The 14,620-nt window shown below is 42.6% G+C and overlaps 1 protein-coding gene across 1 annotated transcript in view; it reads left to right on the top strand.

Annotated features, from left to right (window-relative positions):
* RYR3 (ryanodine receptor 3) overlaps positions 1–14,620 on the top strand; it is a 580,605-nt gene that overhangs the window by 372,301 nt on the left and 193,684 nt on the right. The window lies entirely within an intron of this gene.

Below are 14,620 nucleotides of genomic sequence, written 5' to 3'. Positions count from 1 at the left end.
TCAGCAAATTTATCATTTGTCTAAAGAAGAAGGAATTTCTCAGGTTTAATATCGTCGCTTTTTATCTTGTTTCCTATTCCTATCCATCTTAGAACACACTTTCAAATCATAGACTAGAGCAATTGACTGTCAAGATAGGATCGGTTTGTCTGAAAACACTACTTTGGGGTTCATACATCTTACTGCCCTTTATATCGACCTTTCATCTTTGTCAGAATATCTCTGAAGGGAACAAATCTCACTGTTCGTCAGCAGAAGTGTTGAAACCTCTGGAAGAGTGTATGGGGGACTTAGCACTGGCAACCCTTGATAGGGTAGTGCCATCAGTCACTCTGGAAAGGGTGGGTCTTTTGTGAGGGTGTGCCAGCCTCACTCTAAAGCCCCAAAAACGTGAGTTTAGAATCCCTTTGTGGTTGCAACCAAAGGAGAACTGAAAATAGGCCGAGTTACCTGTATGTCTCCTGTATCAGCTGCTGAGAGTCTATTTTGAAAGTGAATGCTTCTTTCCCACCTTCTTGTTCTTTTTTTTTTTTTTTTTTTTTTTTTTTTTTTTTTTTTTTTCCTGAGACAGGGTCTTGCTCAGTCACTGAGCCTAGAGTGCAGTGGTGTAATCTCCGCTCACTGCAACCTCCACCTCACGGGTTCAAGCGATTCTCCTGCCTCAGCCTCCCAAGTAGCTGGGATTACAGGCATGTGCTACCATGTCTGGCTAATTTTTGTATTTTTAGTAGAAACAGAGTTTCATCATGTTGGCCGGGCTGGTCTTGAACTTTTGACCTCAAGCAGTCTGTCCTCCTCGGCCTCCCAAAGTGCTGGGATTACAGGTGTGAGCCACTGCGGCTGGCCTTTTCCCACCTTTTTTTTAACAGAGAGTATGTCGTGGCTGGGGATCCCACCAGGTGACCATTTCATGTGAGGTAAATGGAGTCAGTCAGATGAAGTCACTTGTCACCGGCCTCTGTGAAGCCTCCCCCAACATCTGTGAATGATGTTCAGGCACCAAGGATTGCAGTCTGCAGCCCCGCTACCTCAGGCCNTTTTTTTTTTTTTTTTTTTTTTTTTTTTTTTTTTTTTTTTTTTTTCCTGAGACAGGGTCTTGCTCAGTCACTGAGCCTAGAGTGCAGTGGTGTAATCTCCGCTCACTGCAACCTCCACCTCACGGGTTCAAGCGATTCTCCTGCCTCAGCCTCCCAAGTAGCTGGGATTACAGGCATGTGCTACCATGTCTGGCTAATTTTGTATTTTAGTAGAAACAGAGTTTCATCATGTTGGCCGGGCTGGTCTTGAACTTTTGACCTCAAGCAGTCTGTCCTCCTCGGCCTCCCAAAGTGCTGGGATTACAGGTGTGAGCCACTGCGGCTGGCCTTTTCCCACCTTTTTTTTAACAGAGAGTATGTCGTGGCTGGGGATCCCACCAGGTGACCATTTCATGTGAGGTAAATGGAGTCAGTCAGATGAAGTCACTTGTCACCGGCCTCTGTGAAGCCTCCCCCAACATCTGTGAATGATGTTCAGGCACCAAGGATTGCAGTCTGCAGCCCCGCTACCTCAGGCCTCAGGCACACACACCACATTCTGTCTGTCTTGGCACAACGTGCACACTTGAGAGGCCAGCCCAGTATGAGACTGCGTGTCTTTACCTCATGCTTCTTCCTTTCCACAGGAGGAGTTATGAGAGGTTCACGCTTCGTGTCATAAGTTCTCTATCCTGGGATCCCAGAAATAGATGAAATGGTCGAGGTGGTCAGGCATGTTTGGCTTCTCTGCTGAATGTTCCAGACATGATGAATCCCCTCACACAAGCCTGGCATTTTAAAATAAATTCTGGAGAGTGGTTTAACAACCACCACCCCCATAAATTATTTTTAATATGATCAAATGGAGACAAGGTTGCTGACTGCAGAACCAGAGACATTAAAGGGTCAAAATCCTTCAAATTATTGGTAACTTTGTTCATGTTATTGCCTAGCTGATTTCTATTACCCTTGCATTTGATGAAATAATAAAAGTGTAGATAGTGTTAGAAACATTCTACAATGAATTGGCAGTTTACCAAATACTTCCACACATATTCATTTACTGCTGTTAGTGTTCTACACTCCTCCATCGTATAGTTGGGGGAAGTAGGACTCAGAAGAATTACGAGGTATGTTTATTCTTTCCACCCTTATCCGGTTCCAGAAAAACATCTGGTGTCTGATTGTCACCAGCCCAAGGTACCTAAAGTGAATAAAGCTATGGCTTGAAGGCAGGTCTTCTGACTGTCTGTATTGTACTGTGCTTTTCCACTGTAGCATGAGGCTTGCCAAAGAGCTTACCAGCATACATACTATGAGCTGCAAACACATATGGAATGGCTTTTTAAAATCACTCTTTTTATCTTGCCTACTACATCTGTGAGATATCTCACTATTGTGACTCAAAATCTGAACCCAGCGGAATTCAATGTTTTAACATTTAAAAGTTCAGCAAACCAAAGATCTGAATCGTTTTCAGATACGGTGGTGGTGGGCCCACCCTTCAGTCCCTCCGCTATGAGAAGTTGATGTTGGCCAGATGACCTGCAGAGAAGCCACAACTTTTCTGGGAAAGAGAGAGTGACAGTGTCCTGAAACTCATGTTCTGAAATGTGTTAGCTGGCTTAATGTTGAAGGGATTTGCCTCAGTTAACTCCAAGCCATATTGTTAATGAAAGCTGTTATAGTATTACCAAAGGATCAAATGATAATGAACAAGTGAAAAAATCTAACAATAGTAGTCACTGTACTAAGTCACTTTTTTTTTCATATCTCCATCCAGAAGATTCCCTAGAAAATTTTTTGCCTGTTCATTCTGGCCAGTACTTCTCCAGCGCTGCAGTTTAAGCAGCATTTCCTTGAATGTAAATATATAGGCACTGAATTATTCTTCCAGAAGAGGCTGACCAGATATTTCTGCTAAAGTCTAAAATTAACAAAATAAAAATCACCTGTCAAATTTTACAGATTAAAATTTGGTACATTCTTGATCTCTGCCATTTGTTGAATGCTTTCCCATGGGAGAAGGAACCTCCATCCTGGCATCTGATCTCTGTGCTTAGAGTCCTTGAGATGACTCATTGCAATTCAGCTTTGGGTGGCTTCGGTTAAGAACTGAGTTATAGGTGAGTCTGTCTGAAGGAGGTGAACATCCCTCTTCCGTCTTTAGCCCTGTGCTGTTTGCCACAGAATGTTGCCTCTCACAGAGCTTAGTTGGTACTCTTGGCCTTGAATAACACCTGCTCTCCCCTACCACTCTTCTTCTAATGAAGACCAGGACTGGAGGTGACCTTGAACCTGTCAAGCCCCAAAGCCCCTACGTGTGTTAGCTCTTGCCTATTCACTGAACAGTCTAGCAGCCCTAAACCAAAATTCTCTGCCAGCTAAGTGCTGTAGCATGTTTAGTGCTGAGACGAAGAAAACATCTATACAAAGTAAGTCCCAGCACCTCAACACAAATACTCACATGCAAAGTAAGATACCTTAGTAGTAAGTACGTCTACAGAGCTCAGGCAGTATTTCTAAGCCTCTTCTCTAAATTCTCTCCAAAGAGCCTCTCCCTAAACACACACACAAACGCCTCCTCCGTGAAGTCTTTCAAACTCATCCTCCTTCCCTCTACCCCTTCCATATTGTGGAATTTCTAATAGTGTAAGTATGACTTTCCACCTTACGTGAGGTGTTTGTATATGTATTTGTTTTCCTCGCTGGGTCTTAATGCAGGGAGCATGTCGTACTTGTTTCCACACTCAGCTCTATGGCACCAATCTTTTTGACCTCCAACTGAATATTGGTCACTTGAGGCTCTTAAAAATGAAGAAAACAGGGAGGCAACTCAAAATAATCATGAGGTTGGATGTATTGTAATAAAAGTACAGACAAAATACAGTAGGTGGCCAGAGGAGGAGTTGAGAAATTGTCCGTAAACAATGTAGATGGATGGAGAAAATAAGAAGGAAAAGGCATTTTTAATGAAAAAAAAAAAAAAAAAAAAAAAAGAAAGGCTGCTTCAACAAAGGCCCACGGGCAGCAAAGTTCATGTCATATACAGGAGTGACAACAAGTTGAGATAGGCTGAATTATAAAAAGAATAGATGGGTCAGAATGAAAAAAAAAGTGGTGTTAAAATACAGAACATCTTGAAAACATCCAGCGGCTAAACCTTATGCAGGCTTAGAGTGTTACTCTTTGTTATACCCATGTATTTTATAATATTTGGTCTCCCAGTTGTGGGGAGGGAGGGGCTAACACTTAACGTGGTACCCACTTTGTCCTGAGCATTGTCTTGAGCACTTCCATAAATATGACCTCATTTCACTCTCATGAGACCAATCTGCAATACACAATTTTATTTCTGTTTTGCAATTGAAGAAGCTGAAGTAAAGACAGAGTAAGTAACTTGCCAGAATCACACAGAGGTGGCATAAAGATTCAAAGCTTTGTCAACCTGATTTCAATGTCCATCCTTATCACTTACGTAAGAACATCCTGCCCCCTATAGGCAATGGCTGTGAAAGGTTCTTGAGGACTAAGTCATTCATTTACTTAACAACACTGAGATAGTTATGGCACAGGGCTCTGGAGTTAGGCTACCTAGTCTTAAATTCTTAACTTCTCCCAAAATTCGCGATATCCAGGAGACTGAGCATGAGACAGCTTCTCTGTGCCTCAGTTTTCTCATCTATAAAATGGACGTGGCATATACATACTTACCTCATTAGGTTGACATAAGCATTACATTAGTTAATATATGCAAATTGCTTAAATGTATGTCTGGCACGTAGTGAGCACTTCATTTTAACCATTTTTTGGCTATTGTTTGTTGATTACCTGCCGTATTAGGCACAAATCAAACTGCTTTAGCAAGACAATAGTCTTTTAAGTAATGATTTAGCCCTTACCAGTTTTGCATAGCCCTCCCTACAGCAGGGAGACATTGGGAACAGGGGCACCCATTAGAATTTCATCGCAGTGCTCTGGGTGAGAGGTTCTGAGGACTTGAATAAGGGTGGTGTGGTAGGCAGGATAATGGCCCCCAAAGATGTTCACATCCCAATTCCTAGAACCTGTGGATATGTTAGGTTAAATGGTCAAAAAAAAAAAAAAAAATGCAAATGGAATTAGGTTTGCTAATCAGGAAATCTGGATTATTGGAGTCAACCCAAAGTAATCACAAGGGTTCTTAAGAGTGACAGAGAGTGACAGAAGAGAGCCAGAGATATGCAACATGAGAAGGGTGTGGCTTAAATTTCCTGAAGGAATGGGTCTTGAGCCAACAAATGTATGCTGCCTCTAGAAGGTAAAAAAAAAAAAAAAAAAAAAAAAGGAAGGAAATGGATGGTCTCCCAGAGCCTTCAGAAAGGACTGCACCTTGCCACACCTTGATTTCATTCTAGATCTGGGTCAGACTTCTGATCTATAGAATCATAAGACCGGAAATTTCTGTTATTTTAAGCCACTAAATTTGTGATAATTTGTCACAGCGGCAATAGAAAAGGTGGTGGCAACAAAGAGTATTTTCTAGGCGTCAGACACGTTAGAGGTAGGGTTGCCATATCCTGGCACCCAATTAGAGATGTAAAGAAGAAGAAGGCATTAAAGAGAGCATTATAGATTCCTGAGAGACGTACAAGTACACAATAGACATGCAGACAGCGTAAGTGTGGGAACAGGGGCAGAGCTTTCCTTTTATTTAGCTCCATAGAGGTTGCAAGAAGATTTTCTACATAGTCTCATTTGCCTTGATACCCCGCATGGCAAACAAAACAGGCATCATTAGTCCTAGCGTAGAGATGAGGAAACAGGAATCCGAGGCGTTAAGCAACTTGCCTACCTCACAGATGGCAAAGCAGGCATCAAAACTCATCGTACTGGACTCCTGGAATGACGCTTCACAGTAATAGATGCTTAAAAAGTATTCTGTGATCTGTTTAATTCATCAGTGTCAGGCCCTCTCTTTTGGTAGCCTGTGCTTTAGTGATGGGGAAGATAGTTTGGTTCTCAGGAGAGAGAAAGTCAAACACTTAATTGAGTACCTACTCTGTGCCCAGTACTGTGCCTGGCACTTCACCTTACCTCATTTGATTTTATCCTCGCAACAAGCAACCAAGTGTAGTGACCTCTAGGCTCCCATTTTATGCACTAGGCAACTAAGCCTGAGGGTAGAAAAATAATTTGGACAAAGTCTTGCAACAAGTAAGAAAAAGGCCAGGATCTGAATTGCATTCCATATCCTGGACCCACAGTCTTTCCAGAGCACTGTGCAGGGATGCCTAGAAAGGGGGCCGTGGGGATGGAGAGAGGGGGATAGGGAAGCATGGATGTTTAGGGTACATGGCCAGTAGCTTGCCTCATAATCACTTATTCTCTATGTTGAAACTAGAAAGCAATTCGATTACTTTCCCAGCTGAGTGAAGACAGAGGCCCCAGGTCCCTGAGTCCTTCGCCGTGCTGTCTCTGCCTCATCTTTATTTCAGAGGCATCCCTCCCTAACACATCAGCAGACGCCCTCTGTCCTCACTGTGCTCTTTTCCCCACCGTCATCATCGGTCATTTAATCGCCTACATGTATTGAGAAAGTGATTATGGGGCTGGCTGACAGATTTCAAAAACAAGCTAATTATCTTAGTCTGATGGATGAAACCCCCTGGGGCTCTAGAGCAGGACTGGCAGAATCAGGCTGCAAACACAGTCTCACTGGTGGCTTGCAGCGCTGCCTCTGTCAGGTATGGGTATCTACCTGGCTAGGGAAGCAGTTCTGGGAGTGACGCTTTTTGCTTCGACACTTGTCTCCATCCTTAGAGATGTGGAGGCTCTGCCCAAGGTAGAAAACCACAGACGGAGGGAATTTTAGAAACCGATTTAGCAGAAATACACACCTGTCACGAGCCTATCTAGACACAGCCTGTCCTGAGAGCCAAGCTCTGTGGGCCAGTATGACTGGGGCAGTTTTGTGGGATTCACAGCCAATCATGGATAGAGTCAGGAGGCTTCACATTCACTATGCCTTCTCCTGGACAGCACTCACTACCACCTATTTATAGGAACTTAGTTTTGTTTTTTCAATGGAAGCATTGCTTTGCCTAAATAAACCATAAAGTGAGGCTTGGGTTAAGAAGGGCCATCATTGTTGGAGAAATTCAGTCCCTGCCACACCTGTCTTGTCAGTTTTAATTAACAGTGGGACATCGGAAGCTCTTAGTAAATGTTGGCTATATTATTTGATATGATTTGGCTCTGTGTCCCCACCCAAATCTCATGTCGAATTGTAATCCCTGTGTGTTGAAGGAGGGACCTGGTGGGAGATGATTGAATCATGGGGGCGGGACTTCCCTTGTGCTGTTCTCATAATAGAGTTCCCACAAGATCTGGTTGTTTGAAAGTGTGTAGCACTTCCCCCTTCATACGCGCTCTCTCTCTCCTGCGCTGCCATGATAAGATGTGCTTGCTTCCCCTCCGCCTTCCACCACAATTGTTAAGTTTTCTGAGGCCTCGCAGCCATGCTTCCTGTACAGCCTGCAGAACTGTGAGTCAGTTAAACCTCTCTTCTTCATAAATTACGCAGTCTCAGGTAGTTCTTTATAGCAGTGTGAGAATGGACTAATACATTATGATAATGAGAGGTAGGATGTTCTAGAAGGCAGTTTGAACTTTTATTCTTTAACCAAGGAAGCCAATATAGAAGGATACAAGTGTACATACTCAAAAATTAAATCCAGACCTCAGATGTGTCCTGCTGTTTCCCGTGGAGGCTGGAGCCAGCCCTACACCATCACACGCCCTCGAGGGGTCTGACAGCCAGTGCCTGTTCATGTGCCCTGATAACACGCTGTAAACAGAGCAGTTCTTCTTATCACCCAAGAACAATGCTCCAGATTGTCTTCACAGGTTTTTCCTTTCACTGCAGAGAGCCTTGTAACTTTATTCTGAGTAATCGCAACAACATCCTTGTTCCAGCAAAATGAGACCAAAATGGTACCTACTGCACAACTTGGGCCAGAGAGGCACTGGGGAAGCACAAAGAAATTTGCATGATGAATTCTCCAGAAATCCTCTTGAAGTCCATGGATTTCACTTTTTCCCTGACCTTCTCTGCTAATAAGTAGTAGATATTTGATGACTTTGTAATTCAGACCAGACTTTTGGCCTGGAGGAAGCTCTAGGGCACAGAACACAGAAGGCATGAGTCCCACCCCCCAACCCCTGTAAATCTTCCCAACTAAATCTAGAGGATGTTATTGCACCACCTGACCCCTGACACAGGAAGCTTCATTTCTCTGCCAGCAATCAGGACAGTCATCAAAAAGGCCATCAAGTTGCCACAGCTCATCTCCTCGATGTAAATGATTAGTGATGTGCAGTGATGCTTTGATAATGGCCACTTTACTCACCATAGTCAATAACCACTGGAATTTTGAGATTTTATTTCTTCAGCCTCAGGTTCTACTGTTAGGAAAAGCAAGCCGGGTACCATCAAAATAGGGCAGTAAAACCTGGTGGTAAAATTCTTGATGCTCATTAATTTAACCCAGTGAAGCCAAAGGCTTTCATTTGCCGTTTTAGTAAATTAAAAACCCTTTCAGGAGCTCCGTGGGTCAGATAGAAATAGAATCATGGAATATTAAGCCACAAGTGACCTGACTGCAAAGAAGTGCACAGAGACACAGACAGGTAGGTGACTTGCCCAAGGTCACATAGCCAGAGCTAGAACAAAAGACTCTTATTCCCTGCCCAGCACTCTTGTTCCCATACCACACTTACATTCATTTTCTTCAACATAAATTTTATATTGCTAATTTCATTTTATTGGTGAAGAAATCAAGGCTCTGGGAAAATGAGTAATCTGCCCAGCCTGAGAATCAGATAAAGAACTAAAGCTTTATGGTTTGGGGGATTTTATTTCTGAATCCATTTTGTGGTTTGTTAAAAGAGCATCATCTAGACAGTATAACATAAATTTAAAGCATTAGTAAAGATAACTGGTTTTCTGAGTTTTATGGAACTATTGAAAGTAAGCAGCTCTAAGATGGTCAAGTAGGTGTGCTTAGACTCCAGCAGCGTAAGTTGGAACCCAAGCCCTGACATTCACTAACTGATTGTAATATTAGGCAAGTTTCTTAACCTCTGTATATTTCAGTTTCTCTGTATGAAAAATGAGAATAACAGCTCCTATCCTGGTGGGTGGGGGCTAGGGACTATAAGGATTAAATAAAATAGTGCTCAGCTTGATGCCCTGGTGCTTGGAAGTTTGTGTACCTCAGCTTCTGAAATGAGCATACAAAGCATAGATCATAAGAACTTCATCTCCACGTTTATCTTTTCAGATGCTTTCAGCAAACAAGCAACAGGAAGCCCAACTCAGGTAGAATAGCCATTAATGGATTTCATTGACTGACACCTGTGAGTTTAGCGATGGAGCCAGCCAAGGGCTGAGTTTATCCAGGGGCTCTGCTCACTCTCTGGGCAGTCATGTTGCTTGTTGTTCCAGCTTTGCCCTCGAGCTGACAGTAGGATGGTGGTTGCAGTTCTGGGCCTCATATCCATGCACTACAGTGTCCGAGGGAAAAGTGAGAAAGTTTATCCTGCCCTGGTATGACAAGCAAGGATCCCGAGATCACTTTTGATTACAAAAACTTGGTCACGGGCCAATCCGTGTACCAGAGTGTGACCTAGAAAATAGAACATGCTGGTTGACTTAAGTCAACAGGGTCTATTTTTGAAATAAGTTTGGGTCATTTTACATTCCTGAGGAGCATAGGCTGTAAGTTGGAGAGGCAGAAACCTGTGCAAAAGCAGGGTTCTGTTAAGGAAGAAGAGACAAACGGGTGCTGTGTTTGTGGTCAGTAATAATCATTATGCATCATTATGCAAGATAACCATATCTTCAGCGTCCTTCATTTATTCAGGGGTTAATATTGACGTGCAGCCAGTTCTAGCTCATGATTTTCAGAGGGAGAACAGGGCAAAAAGAAAAGCTGTGTTCTAAAACCTGGAGACTGTGCTGTCTGTAATCTACATGTGTTATCTAATGGTCCACAACAGTTCTGCAGTAGGTGCTTTCTGTGTTTAATGTCGGCTCTGGCTTTCCAAGAGCTCTGAGCCAGATTCGGGCAGACCTCAGTTACATCAACAGCCCTGCAATTTACTCCAGTTGCCTCAACGATACATAGAGGACTGCATCTCTCTCGGATCCCAGTTTCTGTGGGCACTTTTTTCATGGCTTTCTAACGGAGACTCTCCAGTCTGATTTGTAGCTTCAGAAAAGAGTTAACCATCCTCCACCCAAGACTTCCTTAACAGCTGGAGTACGTTAGTTTTCTATTGTTGCTGTAACAGACTATCACAAACTTAATGGTACTGCAAACAACACAAATTTATTTCTTGTAGTTCTGGAGGTCACAAGTCAACGATAAGCTTGTAGGGCTGCATTCCTTCTGGACTCTCTAGGGGAGAATATACATTTCATGCCTTTCGCAGCTTCTTCACATCTGAAAAGTCTCTTTTGTAAGGTAACATGTTCATAGGTTCTGGTAATTAGGACATGGAAGTTTGGGGGAGCTGGAGGGACATTATTTAGCCTACCACTGGGATAAAGTAGAGGTCAAAATACACTCGTTCTTTACACTTCGAAATTATCTACCACCTGTTCATGCCTCCAGAGCATTCATAGCATGCCATAAGCTGATTTTCAATCACTTAGAACTTAAAAATAAGTGTACATCCTTTAGATGCACGTAATTATTTTTCTTTTCCCATTGTAATGTGAGCATTATAAATTGCTTTCTAAGTGTAACCCAAGTACGGTGCAGTTTTGTTTGCTGCCTCTTCTCAAAGTGATTGGAAGACTTTTTCTTCCAAACTGACCCAGATTTAAGAGCACTCACAAAAATATAACACCAGCATAGGTTTGAGATCTTTAAGGTGCAGGGATTTCCTTTGCCAGTGGCCAACCTCTCCTCTTTGATAATGTACTTCATTGCCTGGTGGCCACTTGGATTGTGATCTAAATTTGGAGGAGGAAATAAAAGATTCTTTACAGACCCCTGCAGCCTAAAAATTTAAACCTGCACCATGACAATAAGTGACCTTTCCTTTATGGTAGTTGGCATTGCAAAGCTGGTAATTTTACCATTTAAAAAGGAGTTACTCCAACTTTGGTAGGTGAATCTCTAGAGAATTTCTCATAAGGGTCACACATGGTGGGCTTGGGTTCTAAAGTCAGAGGAGAAAGTTACAAAACGACAAGTGAAAGGGAATAAACAACTTAACAAGAAGTGACACCTGGACTCCAAACTGATGTACTAAGACTAACTCAAATTTAAAGACACTCTAACTCTTTGTTGTTATATGAAAGGTCTGACTAGTCCAAAAATTAGGTAATGAGTAGTTTGTTTGTTTTTTTTCCTTTTGAAATATCCCTCAGGCATCAAGTCTTCCTAAACAATACGGTGCCTTGGAAATATTTCCGTTCAGAGTTAGCCTGAACAATCATTTAAAATGCAGCTTATAGATCATATATTTGATATCATTGCCTTAATGTGACTACCCCTAATTACACTAATTGCAAAAGTGAAGTGAATTAGAGTGTTAATAATAATCTCATAAATGAAGCCATTTATAATTATCAAGGAAACCATCTGTACGTGACTAGCTTCCCTAAGACATTCTGTTCAAGAGGATTTGCTTTATTTCTCATCAGAAAACAGGTGCTTGGCGACATATTTTCTTTCTTTTCCTTTTGAAAAGAGCACTGTATTATAATCCCATAAACTGAGCCATCAAGTGCGCTTGACAAGGCCTTCTTGAAATTCTGCTAAGTCAGTGCATAAAAATCCTAGAGATGCAAAAAGGTCTGCTGAGGCGTCCTTATTATGTGTGGTGGTTCTGAGTGGGGTAAAGTGGTGTGCACATGCATGTGTGCATGTGTGAAAGAGTAAGACTGGCCATACATTGTGGCAAATGGTAGATTTAACCTCTTCACCTCAATTTCATCTTGCTTCTGGTGGCTGTCCCACTTTGAGAGTCATGTTTCTTCTGAATATTGAAGTGTTTTGTATCATTAAAGGGTAGCATTTCCAAAGATGAACTCAGAAAAGCAACAGAAATAAAATCAGTATTTAGTTATAACCCTTCTTAACATCTCTGTTGCTCTTTGTTTATGAAAGAGATTCAAATATATTCACAAGAAATAAGTCCCTCCTTTGCTGTTTGAAAATCCTACCAAAATTGGGGAGTCCATTCCAAGATGGCCGAATAGGAACAGCTCCAGTCTGCAGCTCCCAGCGTGATTGATGCAGAAGACGGGTGATTTCTGCATTTCCAACTGATGTACCTGGTTCATCTCATTGGGACCGGTTGGTCAGTGGGTGCAGCCCACGGAGGGCGAGCCAAAGCAGGGTGGGGCATCGCCTCACCCGGGAAGCACAAGGGGTCAAGGGACTTCCCTTTCCTAGCCAAGGGAAGCCGTGACAGACTGTACCTGGAAAATCAGGAAACTTCTGCCCAAATACTATGCTTTTCCCAAGGTCTTAGCAACTGGCAGATGAGATTCTCTCCTGTGCCTGGCTCAGTGGGTCCCAGGCACACGGAGCCTTGCTCACTGCTAGCACAGCAGTCTGAGATCCAACTGGCTGGGGGAGGGGCATCCGTCATTGCTGAGGCTTGAGTAGATAAGCAAAGTGGCTGGGAAGCTCAAATTGGGCGAAGCCCACCACAACTCAGCAAGGCCTACTGCCTCTATATACTCTACATCTGTGGGCAGAGCATAGCTGAACAAAAGGCAGCAGACAACTTCTGCAGACTTAAACATCCCTGTCTGACAGCTCTGAAGAGAACAGTGGTTCTTGTAACATGGAGTTTGAGCTCTGAGAATAGACAGACTGCTTCCTCAAGTGGGTCCATGACCTCTGTGTAGCCTAAATAGGAGACACCTCCCAGTAGGGGGCGACAGACACCTCACACAGGCAGGTGCCCCTCTGGGACAAAGCTTCCAGAGGAAGGATCAGGCAGCAATATTTGCTGTTCTGCAGCCTCCACTGATGATACCCAGGCAAACAGGGTCTGGAGTGGACCTCCAGCAAACTGCAACAGACCTGTAGCTGAGGGACATGACTCTTAGAAGGAAAACTAACAAACAGAAAGGAATAGCATCAACATCAACCAAAAGGAAATTCACATCAAAACCCCATCTGTAGGTCACCAGCATCGAAGACCAAAGGTAGACAGAACCACAAAGGTGATTATCCAGGAGAACTTCCCCAACCTAGCAAGGCAAGCCAACATTCAAATTCAGGAAATACAAAGAAAACTACAAAGGTACTCCACGAGAAGAACAACCCCAAGACACATAATTGTCAGATTGACTAAGTTTGAAATGAAGGAAAAAATGTTAAGGGCAGCTGGAGAAAAATGTTAAGGGTAGCTGGGTTACCCACAAAGGGAAGCCCATCAGACTAACAGCAGATCTCTCAGCAGAAACTCTACAAGCCAGAAGAGAGTGGGGGCCAATATTCAACATTGTTAAAGAAATTTCAACCCAGGATTTCATATCCAGTCAAACTAAGCTTCATAAGTGAAGGAGAAATAAAATCCTTTACAGACAAGCAAATGCGGAGAGATTTTGTCACCGCCAGGCCTGCCTTACAAGAGCTCCTGAAGGAAGCACTAAACATGGAAAGGAACAACTGGTACCAGCCACTTCAGAAACATGCCAAATTGTAAAGACCATCAATGCTATGAAGAAACTGTATCAATTAACAGGAAAAATAATCAACTAACATCATAATTATAGGATCAAATTCACACATACCAATATTAACCTTAAATGTAAATGGGCTAATGGCAACAAAAGCCAAAATTGACAAATGGGATCTAATTCAACTAAAGAGCTTCTGCACAGCAAAAGAAACTACCATCAAAGTGAACAGGCAGCCTACAGAATGGGAGAAAAATTTTGCAATCTACCCATCTGACAAAGGGCTAATATCTAGAATCTACAAAGAATTCAAACAAATTTACAAGAAAAAAAAAAACATCAAGAAATGGGCAAAGGATATGAACAGACACTTCTCAAAAGAAGACATTCATGCAGCCAACAGACACATGAAGAAATGCTCATCATCACTGTCCATCAGAGAAATGCAAATCAAAACCACAATGAGATACCATCTCATGCCAGTTAGAATGGCGATCATTAAAAAGTCAAGAAATAACACGTGCTGGAGAGGATCTGGAGAAATAGGAATGCTTTTACACTGTTGGTGGGAGTGTAAATTAGTTCAGCCATTGTGGAGGACAGTGTGGCGATTCCTCAAAGATGTAGAACTAGAAATACCGTTTGATCCGGCAATCCCATTACTGGGGATATACCCAAAGGATTATAAATCATGCTGCTATAAAGACACGTGCACACGTATGTTTATTGCAGCACTATTCACAATAGCAAAGACTTGGAACCAACCCAAATGTCCATCAGTGACAGACTGGATTAAGAAAATGTGGCACATATACACCATGGAATACTATGCAGCCATAAAAAAGGATGAGTTCATGTCCTTTGTAGGGACATGGATGCAGCTGGAAACCATCATTCTCAACAAACTATC

The sequence above is a fragment of the Rhinopithecus bieti genome, unplaced genomic scaffold, assembly GCF_001698545.2.
Source record: "Rhinopithecus bieti isolate Rb0 unplaced genomic scaffold, ASM169854v2 scaffold_44948, whole genome shotgun sequence".
NCBI classification, from domain to species: domain Eukaryota; kingdom Metazoa; phylum Chordata; class Mammalia; order Primates; family Cercopithecidae; genus Rhinopithecus; species Rhinopithecus bieti.
Note: the sequence above shows the minus strand (reverse complement) of the source record. Positions and strands in the feature narration are given on the sequence as shown.